Source organism: Canis aureus, chromosome X (genome assembly GCF_053574225.1).
Source record: "Canis aureus isolate CA01 chromosome X, VMU_Caureus_v.1.0, whole genome shotgun sequence".
Taxonomy (NCBI): Eukaryota; Metazoa; Chordata; class Mammalia; order Carnivora; family Canidae; genus Canis; species Canis aureus.
The window spans coordinates 109,380,210-109,393,174 of record NC_135649.1 but is presented as its reverse complement, the minus strand read 5'-3'; the positions used below and the strand labels follow the sequence as shown (position 1 = coordinate 109,393,174).

General features: G+C 41.9%; 1 protein-coding gene across 4 annotated transcripts in view; it reads right to left on the bottom strand.

Moving 5' to 3' along the window:
* ADGRG2 (adhesion G protein-coupled receptor G2) overlaps positions 1-12,965 on the bottom strand; it is a 130,126-nt gene that overhangs the window by 78,608 nt on the left and 38,553 nt on the right. For all 4 annotated transcript variants that reach the window (XM_077887540.1, XM_077887541.1, XM_077887542.1 and 1 more), the window contains exon 2: positions 4,682-4,729. The gene's annotated coding sequence lies outside the window, so the exon portion shown is untranslated. The remainder of the gene's footprint in view (positions 1-4,681; positions 4,730-12,965) is intronic.

Below are 12,965 nucleotides of genomic sequence, written 5' to 3'. Positions count from 1 at the left end.
AAGGGAAAAGGAGCATGTTCTCTGACTATAAGACAATTAAACCATAATAAAAAGATAAATTGTTGGAACGCCTGGGTGGCTCAGTGGTTGAGCCTCTGCCTTCAGGTCAGGGTCTGATCCCAGGGTCCGGGATTGAGTCCCACATCGGGTTCCCTGCAAGGAGCCTGCTTCTCCCTCTGCCTATGTCTCTGCCTCTCTCTCTCTGTGTCTCTCATGAATGCATAAATAAAAATCATTTTTTAAAAAAAAGATAGGGCAGCCCTGGTGGCTCAGCGGTTTACTGCCACCTTCAGCTTGGGGTATGATCCTGGAGACCCAGGATCGAGTCCCACGTCGGGCTTCCTGCATGGAGCCTGCTTCTCCCTCTGCCTGTGTCTCTGCCTCTCTCTCTGTCATTAATAAATAAATAAAAATCTTTAAAATCAATCAATCAATCAATCATTGTTATTTAACAAATAACTTACAGGTCAAAGAAGAAGTCATAACATACATTAGAAAATGTTTGACTTGATCAAGAATAAAAAGACTGTATTTCAAAGCATGTGGGATAGAACTAAAGATCTTTAGAGTGAATTTACATTTTAAATGTAAATTTAATAGAGGAGTGCCTGCTGGCTCAGTCATACAGCATGTAACTCCTGATCTTGGAGTTGTGGGTTCAAGCTCCACACTGGGTGTAGAGATTAATTAAAAATAAAATGTTTTAGGGGCTTCTGGGTGGCTCAGTCAGTTAAAGGTCTACCTGAGGCTCAGGTCATGATCTTGGGGGCCCTGGGATCAAACCCTGTATCCCTGCATCGCCTCCGTGCTCAGTGGGGAGTCTGCTTGAGATTCTCTCCCTATGTCTCTCCCCCCACCACTCCATTCCTTGCTCACACCCTCTTTCTCAAGATAAATAAAAATTTTTAAAAATAAAATATTTTTAAAATAAATAAATAAATGTACATATTAGAAAAAGAGAAAGCAGGACATCTGAGTGGCTCAGCAGTTGAGCATCTGCCTTTGGCTCAGGGCGTGATCCTGGGGTCCTGGGATCAAGTCCCACGTCGGGCTCCCTACTGGGAGCCTGCTTCTCCCTCTGCCTGTGTCTCTGCCTCTCTCTGTGTGTGTCTCTCATGAATAAATAAATAAAATTTAAAATAAAATAAAATTTATTAAAAAAAGAGAAAGGCTTTAAATTAATGAGTTAAACTCCTTCTCATTAAGTTTGTAAAAGAACAGCAAATTAAACCCAAATAAGAAGAAAGAAAATAATAAAACAAAAGCATAAAACAGTGATATAGAAAAAAGCACATAAAATACAGGTTATTAACACAGCCAAGATTGTTCTTTGGGAAGACAATTCTGGCAAAATTAAGAAGAGGGGAGGACAGAAGGAGAGGGGAAGGAAAAAGAAAGAGCGAGTATCAGCAAATAGCCAATGAAAAGGATTTAAAAAGCAACATAACTGAAAATGCTATAAATATACAAGATAGGGCAGCCCGGGTGGCTCAGCGGTTTAGTGCCACCTTCAGCCCAGGGCGTGATCCTGGAGACCTGGGATGGAGACCCACATCAGGCTCCCTGCGTGGGGCCTGCTTCTCCCTCTGCCTGTGTCTCTGCCTCTCTCTCTCTCCCTCTCTGTGTCTCTCATGAGTAAATAAATAAAATCTTTAAAAAAAAATAAACATACAAGATAAAAGGAGTTTAGGGATAACATTATTCAATAATTTTGAAACTCTAGCTAGAAATGGGCAAATCCCTATGCATATAACCATCAAGAAGAAATAGTAAATATGAATATATGTATAATCATTAAAAGTCTCAAAAATTGTCCCAAAGACAAAGAAAAGTCCAGTCCCAGATATTTTCACCCATGATTCTATCAAATATTTAAAAAACAAGAATTCCAATCTCACAAAAACTCTAAGAATAGAGAGAGAGAGTACAGCCTAATTCATTTTTACCAACCTAAGATAACCATGATGCCAAAACCTGACAAGGAAAGTCCTCCCACTTTTTACTCATTTTATAAATCAAATGAGACTATTTACAGAAGTCTTTGGAATGCTCACAGAAATGTCTAGCAGCAATTTCAAATCTTGTAAACTGGGGTAATCTGAATAAATACAGGACAAAAGGAACCATTCCGAACTTCAGCAACAAAATTTTTTGAAGATAAAGTCACCAAGAACTAAAGCCAACAATGCTGTAGTAAGAGAGATGACAACTCATGTGCCCAAAAAAGCCCATGTCCTAATAATGACAACAGAAACTGGGTTAACTGGTATGTGATGCATCTGAACTCCAAGATGGCAGCCTTGCATATCATTGGTCATAGCACAAAGTCAGGTCAATGGGGAACCATCCAGCATGAGATGGTAATATGAAGCTTTCATGTCTCTAGAAGCAAATGGAAGGAAGGACACGATTTGTTTGGTTTCTGCAGTGCAAAGTGATTTCCTTAATAAGCATTAAGTGCTTTCTAACTCAGGGGGGAAAAGCTTTATTCAATAAAATAAGTGAATCAATATCAGATGTGCAAGATTAGAAATAAACTGTGCACTTAAAGTAAACAAATACAAAACTCTGTGAAAGGTCTGATATTTTCCACCTCCCTCACTCACATCCAAACTCCTCCACTGTCCTACCTACAATCGGCCAGCCTCTTTACCCAATGCATGAATTGCCCAAGGCAAAGCGAAAGCCTGCTTGTCTCTCCCCTCATTCTTTAGGCTCCTTTCCCATGCATGATAAATATGATGAACAAGAGCTTGCCTGGAAGAGCCATCTGTCGGCCTTCGAACCCAGGCTCCACCACTTAGAGTGTAACCTTCATCTGTTCCTTAAGCTCTCTGGACCTAAATTCTTCATCTAAAAATTGAAGATGATGATAGACTCTACCTCATAGGGTTCTATAGAAATGAAATGAAGTAATATAATGAAGGACTTTGTATAGTCAAGAAGTGTGAGCTATTATTATAAGCATAATTATTAGACAAGTTTATAGTACACTCTGGTCCTAAATGTAAATAGATCGGGGAATTATTTCCTATGATCAATCATCTAGTTCATAAAAATGTGTTGAGGTTCTATTACATGCAAGGTACTAAGCTTGGGACTTAGGATACTACAATAAACAGGACAGATATCTTTCCTGCCCTCAAGAACTTATAGCCTTATGACCAATGAGCTTAGATTAATTGGTCATTGGTGTAGCCAAATAAATAGTGAGTTTAACTTTCTCTTCATGGTCCATGAGACTCAACTTAGCCTGAAAACAAAAACAAGGCACCAGAACACAATATCCTTGTATATATAGACTCTCGGTCTCCACCTCACCCCAAGCCCAGCAGCATGCAACTCCACCCATCGCAGGCACTCAAAAAAGATTTTTTAATTGATTTGGTCTGGAATCTGTGACTGCATAATAATTCCATCAATATGTAGAAGAGAAAAATAGGAGACTCTCCTTAAAAGCATCCTCAAGATGGTGACCTGCACTGGGAGATGGGGAGGAAGTACATGGTTTGTATCATCAGAAGATCATAGTTGATTAGAAGTGAGGTACTGAGAAAAGCGAACCAGCCACCAATATTTTGTGCCTTTCCTTGCTTTTGTCATCACATCATGCCAACTCCTGCTTCAAGTCGCAGCTTGGCCATTTACTAGCTGGGTGATCCTGCTCAGATACTTTAACCTTATCTATAATAATAAGGTATCAGCATTTAACATAATAACCATGTTGTTATTTATCATTTAAATTACAATAGGATCATTATAATTTATATTAATTGCAATAAATACTTGCATTGGTTACAAGATTTCTATTGTTTACAACAGTGAAGTCCCAGAAATAACCAATATTTACGAGTCTCAAAGGAAACAGAAAATGTAAGTCAGTAGTGGTTTGAAATTTTCTGTATAGGGGCACCTGGGTGAGTCAGTCGGTTAAGTGTCTGCCTTTGGCTCAGGTCATGATCCCAGATCCTGGGATCAAGCTCCACATGGAGCTGCCTGCCCAGCAGGAAGCTGGTTTCTCCCTCTCCTGCTCCCCCTGTTTTTTCTCTCTCTCTCTCTCTTTCTCTCTCTCTCTCTCAATCTGTCAAATAAATAAATAAATAAATAAATTCTTTTAAAAATAAGAAAATAAATAAAAATTTTAAAAAATAAAAATTTCTGTGTAGAAGAGAGTTAGGAGCAGAAATCTGGTTGGGAGGAGCCTTTGGAAACTGCATGGGCACAGCACTTTAAGTAAAACAGAGAATGTTCAATAGCCCACTTCAAAGCATGAGGAGAGCTGTTGGAGACAGCGAAGCCAGTCCAGGGAGAAGGAAGGAAAGGGGAAGAGTGAAACCAAATCCCAAAGAGATTCTCTGGAAATGATCATTTTCCCTCCCCAGATTTTACCGCACCAAGTGACTTCAAAACATGTACGCATTTCTGAAAGTTCTTAAAAAACAAATGGATTAGCAAAGAGAAATGGGTCCACAACAGAATCCCCAAGGAAAAGAAAATGTCTGAAGAAAAAGGCTCCAAGTAGGAGTGAGGACTTAAAGACAAAACAAAACAAAAAGGAATACAGTGGTTAAGGGGATGGGGATTTGAAATGGAGAGAGGTCATTTGAGAGAAATAAAGAAAACAACCAAACATGTTCGTTATGTCTACAACATTATCATGTAAAAAAAAAGCCTCACTCACCTGACAGCAGGAAATTCAAAAGAAAAGCTGGAGAGACTCTGCACAAATCTGAAAATGAGAAAAAGAAAATTAGATCAATGGAAAGTGGGCCTTCTCGGCACCATAATGCTTCAAGCTACTGTCAGCCCCTCGGCTGTGGCCCACAGACCCTCTGCTTGTATACCAGGGCTTGAACTTGGAAGCAGAGATAACAAACGAAATGGAGGAAGTAAACCCTGCTCCTCAGGAACTCGTTTTGAACTGGAAGACCAGCTGGAAGCCCATGTTGGGGTTGACCATGTTAATGTTATAATAGCGTCTATTACTGCTCCGTCTCAGGCTTCATTAACAGCAGGACAGGGGTACTGGACAATGCAGTGACTGGATCTGGGGGGGGTGCGGTGGGTAGTCTCTTCTAAAAATCATTCTTTGTTAGATGCTTTAACATGTTTTTGTGATTTAACTTCCCTAGAACCTAAACTCGTTGGTACCAACAATTGGGCCATTTATGTCTCTTGTGCCTCTAAAGCCAAAGGTAGAATTCTTTCTCCACAGAGGGGCCAAAAAGAGAACTCTATTGATTTTTAAGTTTGGCTCAGAGTTGAAAGGGGGTGGTGGGGGTAACTGGCAACGATAAGAATGAGGGACAAGACAGATGCATACCAGCAAAAAGGAAGAGTATGCCCACCCAAGGCAGACCACATTATTGACAACTTGACTTGTATCTTTCAGAATATTCCATTATGCTTTACTTCAAAACCAAAACACTAGTATAGCTATCAATTCGAAGAGGACAGTCATGCCACACAATGGTATCCCCTCATGTGAAATACAAGAATAATGATTTTCAAATCAAGATGTGTGAGAGGAAACAATCTGTAGGTGATCTTGGAACCAACTGACCTACTTCTGGTTTCAGTCAACAGACAGAAGTTCAATGCTCAGGGAGGAATCCAAGATATAAATTAAGTGAAGAAATAAGGAGTCATGTGAGTTTCTATTGATCATGATACATTCTTTAAAAAAAAAAAAAGTAGTTGTTGGGGCACTCAGCTGGCTCAGTTAGTGGAACATGTGACTCTTGATCTTGGGGTTACGAGTTCAAGCCCCACAATGGTTGTAGAGATTACTTAAAAAAATAAAATATATATTTTTTAAAAAGTAGTTCTTGGGCGCCTGGGTGGCTCAGTTGGTCTGAGCGTCTACCTTCGGCTCAAGTCATGATCTCGGGGTCCTAGGACAGAGCCTCACATTGGGCTCCCCGCTTATTACCAAGGAGTCTGCTTCTCACTCTCCCTCTCTCTCAAATAAATAAACAAAAATATTTTTAAACGTAGTTTTTAATAAAGCCTGATATGTCAGAAAACTTCATTAAGCAATGTTTAAAGAAGACAAAAATGAAGGCCAAGCATGTCATCCTGTCTTAAGATGAACAAATTACAAACACATGGCACAATGCTCAAGTGGAATGAATGTAGGATTAATAATTGAAAAACATTCAAATAATCAAACAAAGAAACAAATTGATTGTGACTTGAGTATGGAAATAATTTCACTTCACATTTGTGTAAACGGAAGATTTTCTACCTAGGGATTTTTGATGAAATTTCACACCTCTAGCACACTACCTCTTCAAAACCTTTTTGACAGCAACAATGAAGCACACTTCATGGTTCCTGGTCACCAAATTTATTAATAAACAACAACATAAGGCTCTCTTTGCTCCTTTGGAGTACTTTCAGGTAGAAAAAGAAGTCCAGCAACAACAAAATTTGTTTTGCCCAATGAATGAAAAAATGTAAAAGGCTAGTAATATTCAAATCTGGAGAGCACGTGGGGAAATGAACAGTCACATACACTACTGGAAATGTCAACTTTGAGAGAATAGTTTAGTTAGGTTTTGAAAATGTTAAGTGTGCATACCTTTTGATCCAGAAATTCTCATTCCAGAGGTTGTCTGCACAGAAATACTGACACACAAAAAAGCTGTCATTGCAGCTTTGTGTAAAGGGGGGAAAAAGCCTAAGTCTCCATCAGTGGATGAATAGATACATAAATGATGGTCCATCCATATTATGGAATATTATGCAATGCTTGAGAAAATGAAGTTGATTTACACGTATTGACATATAGAGATTGTGAATACATGTAAGCCAAAAGAAAAAAAATCAAGTTTCTTAATAATACATATACTAGGCTCTGTTAAGAAACAAGCAAAACTATATATATGCATGCTTATTTGTGTAGTGACAAGAATGCGCACGAAAAAGCCTGGAAGGAACCCCACCAAGCCTCCACAGAAGCAGTGTGATAGAGGAAAAGGATGGAGCCCAACAGAACACAAGACATGTATTTGTGTATCACTTATGCAATTAAATACATTTCTTATAGCAAAGAAAAGCAGAGAGCAAGCCATCCAGGTTCTCCAGAAAGAGCTCCCAAATGGAGCTCAGAGGGAGGCTAAGTAGGAGGTAATACCATCACTCACTCAGCTAGAGGCCATCTCCCCTGGCCCTGCCCTAATCTAATTAGAAAGGCCCCAATGAAAGCACAAAGACTTCTGGTTGCAGAGCCAAGAAACCAGCCTCCCAGCCGAGGAGCAGGAACTCACTTGAGCAAGTTGTGGAAAAGAATGTCAAAAGTAATGATGTGCAATGCTTGATGGACAGAGAAGCCTAAATGTAATGAAAGAACTGCACATCCTTCAGCCCCGGGGCCCTTCCTTGCCACTGTCGCCGCACACCCACCATCCTTTATCTCCCACAGAAACTAAACAGCAATCAGGACCCAATCACCACAAGCCTCCAGGAACAAAACATAGTGACTGCCAATGTTCAGTCTTCTTACATCATTGAAAGGAAAGGGCAAGTCACAAAAGGAACCGTATCGACTTATGTAAGACATGGCACAGAACAGAAACTTCTCAGAGAAGAACAGCAAATTCACCAACTGCTAGGATTAACTGAAACCTCCCAGTTGCAGACTGCCCCAAACCATGACATCAGGGAGGCTGGAAATTCATCCAACTTCCTCTATTTATCAAGCTGGCTGAGAGCCAGGGTAATACCAGAGTGAGCAGGGGGGAAAAAGGGCAAGCAGAGTGTACAAGTGGTTTGGGTGGGAAGGAAATGATCTCTGTATGTAGTTAGAGCCCTGTTTCAGTATCGAATAAGCTCTGAGAGAGGCAAGCCACATCGAAGAATCAGGACTCCTGTGCTCGTAGACTGTCAGAGGCCCTGGGTGCTGGCCACGGGGCCCAAGCATCCTGGGGATAGTCAACAAAACAGGCCAAGTACACAGGTAACAGCCAGCCAGCCCAGACGGTTGTACCACTGCCCTCGGGGGTGATACAATGCTGGTCCAAGGATCGATTAAAACAACAACAACAACCCGCTGGTCACATACAGCATCCTGAAAGACTCAGCACTTCACTTGAAACCTAATGACTAATTAGTGGCCCAAACTGAGGGGCAGAGTGGCTGACAGTTCCTGGTGTTGACACCATCATGGAAGAAAAGACCAGAGAACAAAGAGGCTGTGATACTTTGGGAACAAGGGCAGAAATCAGCAAAGAGAAGCTTCTCCACACTAGTAGGAAAAGCAAATTACACAGATAGAGATGATGGTGAAGGTTAGGCTTGAGGGCTTATACAGGAGAAGGTCATGGATATGCAGGTTCTTGACTGTAGAGTAGTACGTATTACCATCGAGGGATTAACAGGGTGATTCTAGAACCTTCTGGCAGCCCCACTGCTGGTCAGACCTAACCTAATAAGATCTTTACCTACAAGGACTGGTGTGTTCAGTTCTGGATGCCACCATTCAAGAAGAGTTCAATTGTGACAAGGCTTTGGAAAGCTCTCAAGATGTTTCATTCAGCAAACATTTACTGAATGCCTACTACATGCCAAAAACAGGGTGACTATGGTTGTGCAGGTTGCACCCTGTACAAGGGTACCTGGCCAAGAGAGCCATCAGAGCCTGAATCCAAAATGTCAAGTTTTCCAGAAGTGCCAGCTGTGGGCTCTGTCACGGGCACAGCAGGAGCTCTGAGGAAGGATACTAAACCAGTAAGGGGAAATGGACCCAAGAGTGTTTCCTCCAGGAGGTAAGAGTCACGCTGCATCCCAAAGAATGTGCAACACCCTTTACATGAAGAAATGGGAAAGAGCATTCCAAAGAAACAGCCTAAACCAAAGCACAGAGCCAACAACTGGCATGGAGTGGGCAGGACTTGCAATCAGTAGGATGTTGCTGAAGCATGAAGGGCGAAGCAGAGGATGGCCAGGAGGGCCCTGGAGAGATGGAGCAGAAGGACAACGGAACATATTAAGAATATAATCTGAACTGACTGGGAAAAACTCACACAGCACATCCACGTGGAGGTTGTGGTGGACTCCAGGTAACAGCTGCTAAGTATACAGGCAGCCACAGAAAGAAAATGGCGGCTGGGTGTTCTCCAGCTCTACCATGGGCAGAGAGGATGTCGAAAAGGAGGCTTATACCATAGGCCAAGACATGTTAAACAGGAGGAAGAGTGTCCTGGTGTTGATCATTGTTCTACTGTAGAAGTGACTAGGGGAGTGCTTTTGGAATCACTTTCTGAAACATCTAAAAAGATGACCTCATAGTCCCTGTGGTGATCATGCTGAGATGGAATGAACCAGGCCAGGAAAAGTAGCTGGTTAGTACCATGCTATTTTTCTCTGTAGCACTCAAAGCTTTCCTTTCTCTCCTCCCCTCTTCCCATTGATCTCTTTGGTGCACTTCCCTTCTCGTTTTATTGCATCTCAGACGTACTGTGGGGTCTCTTAAGAGGGTTTGTTGTTGTTGTTGTGTTTTGTTTATACAGATTGAAGGGTTGTGGCAACCCTGCATTAAGCAGGTCTATCAGCACATTTTTCCAACAGCATTTGCTCATTTTGTGTCTCTAGGTCATCTTTTGGTGATTCTCACACTATTTCAAATGTGTTCGTTATTATTGTATTTGTTATAACGATCGGGGATCAGGGATTACAAGTTGCTGAAAGCTCACATGATGGTTAGCATTTTTTAGCCATAAAGTATTTGTGAATTAAAGTGTGTACGTAGTTTTTTAAGGCCTAATGCTATTGCATACTTAATAGATGACACTGTAGTATAAACATGACTTTTATATGCACTGGGAAGCCAAAAATTTCACTTGACTTGCATTGTTGTGGGGGTCTGGCACCAAACCCAGAGAATCTCTGCAGTATACCAGTACTCTCCTTCTTCCTATGGCATTCCCTCTTTCCCTCCCCTCCCCTCCCTTAGCTGGACACTTGCCAAACTATGCCAGGGCCTAGAATGTGAATGGTTACCTCTGTCCAGAGCTGGAGAAGCAGTATTGAAGACCACATGGTAAGAGACCCACCTTGGAATGACTCCCTGATAACCACACCCAACCCTCTGAGGGAGGCACCCACAGCCCTCCACTGGACAGGGTGGAATGAAAGGTGTTTCAAAACAGGGCATGATTTGCTTTAGTGTACAAATAACGACCACCTTAAAAGTCAATGCATAGGCAAGGATACACCGACTAATTCTTTCTCAGAGCATTAGTTTATGGTTTCACAAAACACTTTTAATGCAAGTCTTGCAGTAAGCTGTATTCAGGGCAGCCCGGGTGGCTCAGCGGTTTAGCGCCACCTTCAGCCCAGGGCCTGATCCTGGAGACCCGGGATCGAGTCCCATGTCAGGCTTCCTGCATGAAGCCTGCTTCTCCCTCTGCCTGTGTCTGTCTGTCTGTCTCTCTCTCTCATGAATAAATAAATAAAAATCTTTTTTTAAAAAAAGCTGTATTCAGCTGAGTGAAGTAAGTCAGTCGGAGAAGGACAAACATTATATGTTCTCATTCATTTGGGGAATATAAATAATAGTGAAAGGGAATATAAGGGAAGGGAGAAGAAATGTGTGGGAAATATCAGAAAGGGAGACAGAACGTAAAGACTGCTAACTCTGGGAAACGAACTAGGGGTGGTAGAAGGGGAGGAGGGCGGGGGGTGGGAGTGAATGGGTGGCGGGCACTGGGGGTTATTCTATATGTTAGTAAATTGAACACCAATAAAAAATAAATTAAAAAAAAAAAAGCAGAAACCAGACGTCACATGTCCAGGATCTTTTATAAAGGGAATCTTCTTCAGATAATACAATGTATTAGAAGGTATTTGGGGTCACTGCTAAGTCTAAGATTCTAATTTCTGAAGGGAAGAATTAGTTACACCTTTTATAAGATAATTAAAGATATTTGATTCTGAAAAAAAAAAAAAGCTGTATTCATACAAAGTTAACCGGAGGTAAGCCCTCTTCCATTTCTTTGCAAACATATCACCAGGAAAAGTGAATTTACGTAACTATCACAACCTCAAATCAATCCCAACTATCATACCTGACATTTTCTCTTAACTTCTCTTCCTACTGGGTAGTAACAAATGCTGGGCATTTTTCTCTACCTAAACTATGTTTTGATATCATATTTTCAATAATGAAATAAAATTCAACGAAAGCATACACACATGAGGATAAAAACCAAACAATTGGGTTCTACCCGGGAATGGGTTCCACCAAGCAACTAAGAAACCACCACTTCAATCTCTCCTTTGCTTGTTAAAGTGTAGGACACTTGGGACGCCTGGGTGGCTCTCTCAGGCTCAGCTGTTGAGTATCTGCCTTTGACTCAGGGCAGGATCCTGGAGTCCCCGAATCGAGTCCCACATCGAGTCCCACATTGGGCTCCCCGCATGGAGCCTGCTTCTCCCTCTGCCTATGTCTCTGCCTCTCTCTCTCTCTCTTTGTCTCTCATGAATAAGTAAATAAAATCTTTTTTTAAAAAAGTATAGGACACGACACTATATTGAGGCTAAGCATAAAGTCTGGCACATTAAAGTCTTTGTTTCCAAATATCTTTGCCACATGAGATGGACTTAATTGTTCCTTACTCCAATTTTGGAGACTAAAAAACAAAGAAAACTTTGCCCATAAAGGTTTCATTGTTCCCATTGGAAATGAGTAACGAGTTACATTATTATCCAGCTATATTTGACAGATAAAGTGTGGAATACAGGAACCTGGTGATTTATTAATATCATTTTTTAATTCAGCGTGAGAGCCTCACACTCAACCTCTATGCTGTTGTGTCTCTGCCAACTGTGGCCACAAAAGAAATTTCTAGTCCTTCCCTTTGGTAGTAGATTGCAGTTATCCATATATTCTTGCTATCTCAGTATGCTTGTTCATCTGCAAGGTGACTTTACAGGTCCTCCTATCAAAAGGTGGGGTCTGTCTCTCCACCCCTGAACCTGGGCTGGCCTTGCCACTTGCTATGTCCAATGTGACATCAGCAAATGTCATACAAGCACAAACTTGAAAAGTGCTTGGGCACAGAAGTTTGCACTGTCTTTGCTGCTCTTGAAACCTCGAACCACCACGTAAGCACATATACAAGCCTGAGCTAGCTTGCCAGATGGAGAAAGCACATGCCCAGTCACTTGCCACTGTGTCAACCCCCAGGCATAGTTGTCGAGTTGACTGGCAGCTGATTGCAGATGCATGAATGAGCCCAACTGAGGCCAGCAGGACCATCTAGCTGAGCACAGGCCACCTGCAGACTCCAGAAATGACAATTAATGAAATGGCTGTGGCTTTACAAAGCCACTAAATTTGGGGGCGATTTATTACACAGGGAAAGCTAATTTATATACCTATTCTTTCTTCCCCTCCTTCCTCTTCACTCTTTCTCTCCCTTCTCTACCCTTCATTCCTTTCATTATTTTCCCCCACTGCTTCTTGCTTTCTTCTTTTCCTAATACAAATACTACAAAGTATCCATTTAGGGCCCATTGGTACAAGTCTCTGACCTGGGCCAGCTCTAATTCACAGCTTGCCTCCTTTTTTCTCCTAATCCACTCCTTTTGAAGCCCGCCAAGCCAACTCTGCAGACTTTGCAAGGTCTATGGCCCCACTCATAAAGTGATTCAGCAAGATATAGGGGCCAGCAGGCCATAATCTCCCTGAAGGAGTCATCTATCTGTCAGTGTGACCTGTTGAGTGGGCTACTAAGGTGTTCTAGCTCTCCCCTCTGCCGCCAGAGGGGAAGTGTCATAAGAAAATGTATCTTTCAGGGCACCTGGGTGGCTCAGATGGTTGATGGTTGACCTTTGGCCCAGGTCAGGATCTCTGGGTCCTGGGATCGAGCCCTACATTGGGCTCCATGATAAGCATGGAGTCTCCTTGTCCCTCTCCCCCGGCTTCTGCCCCTCCCCACGCTCTACTTGGTGGCCTCCGT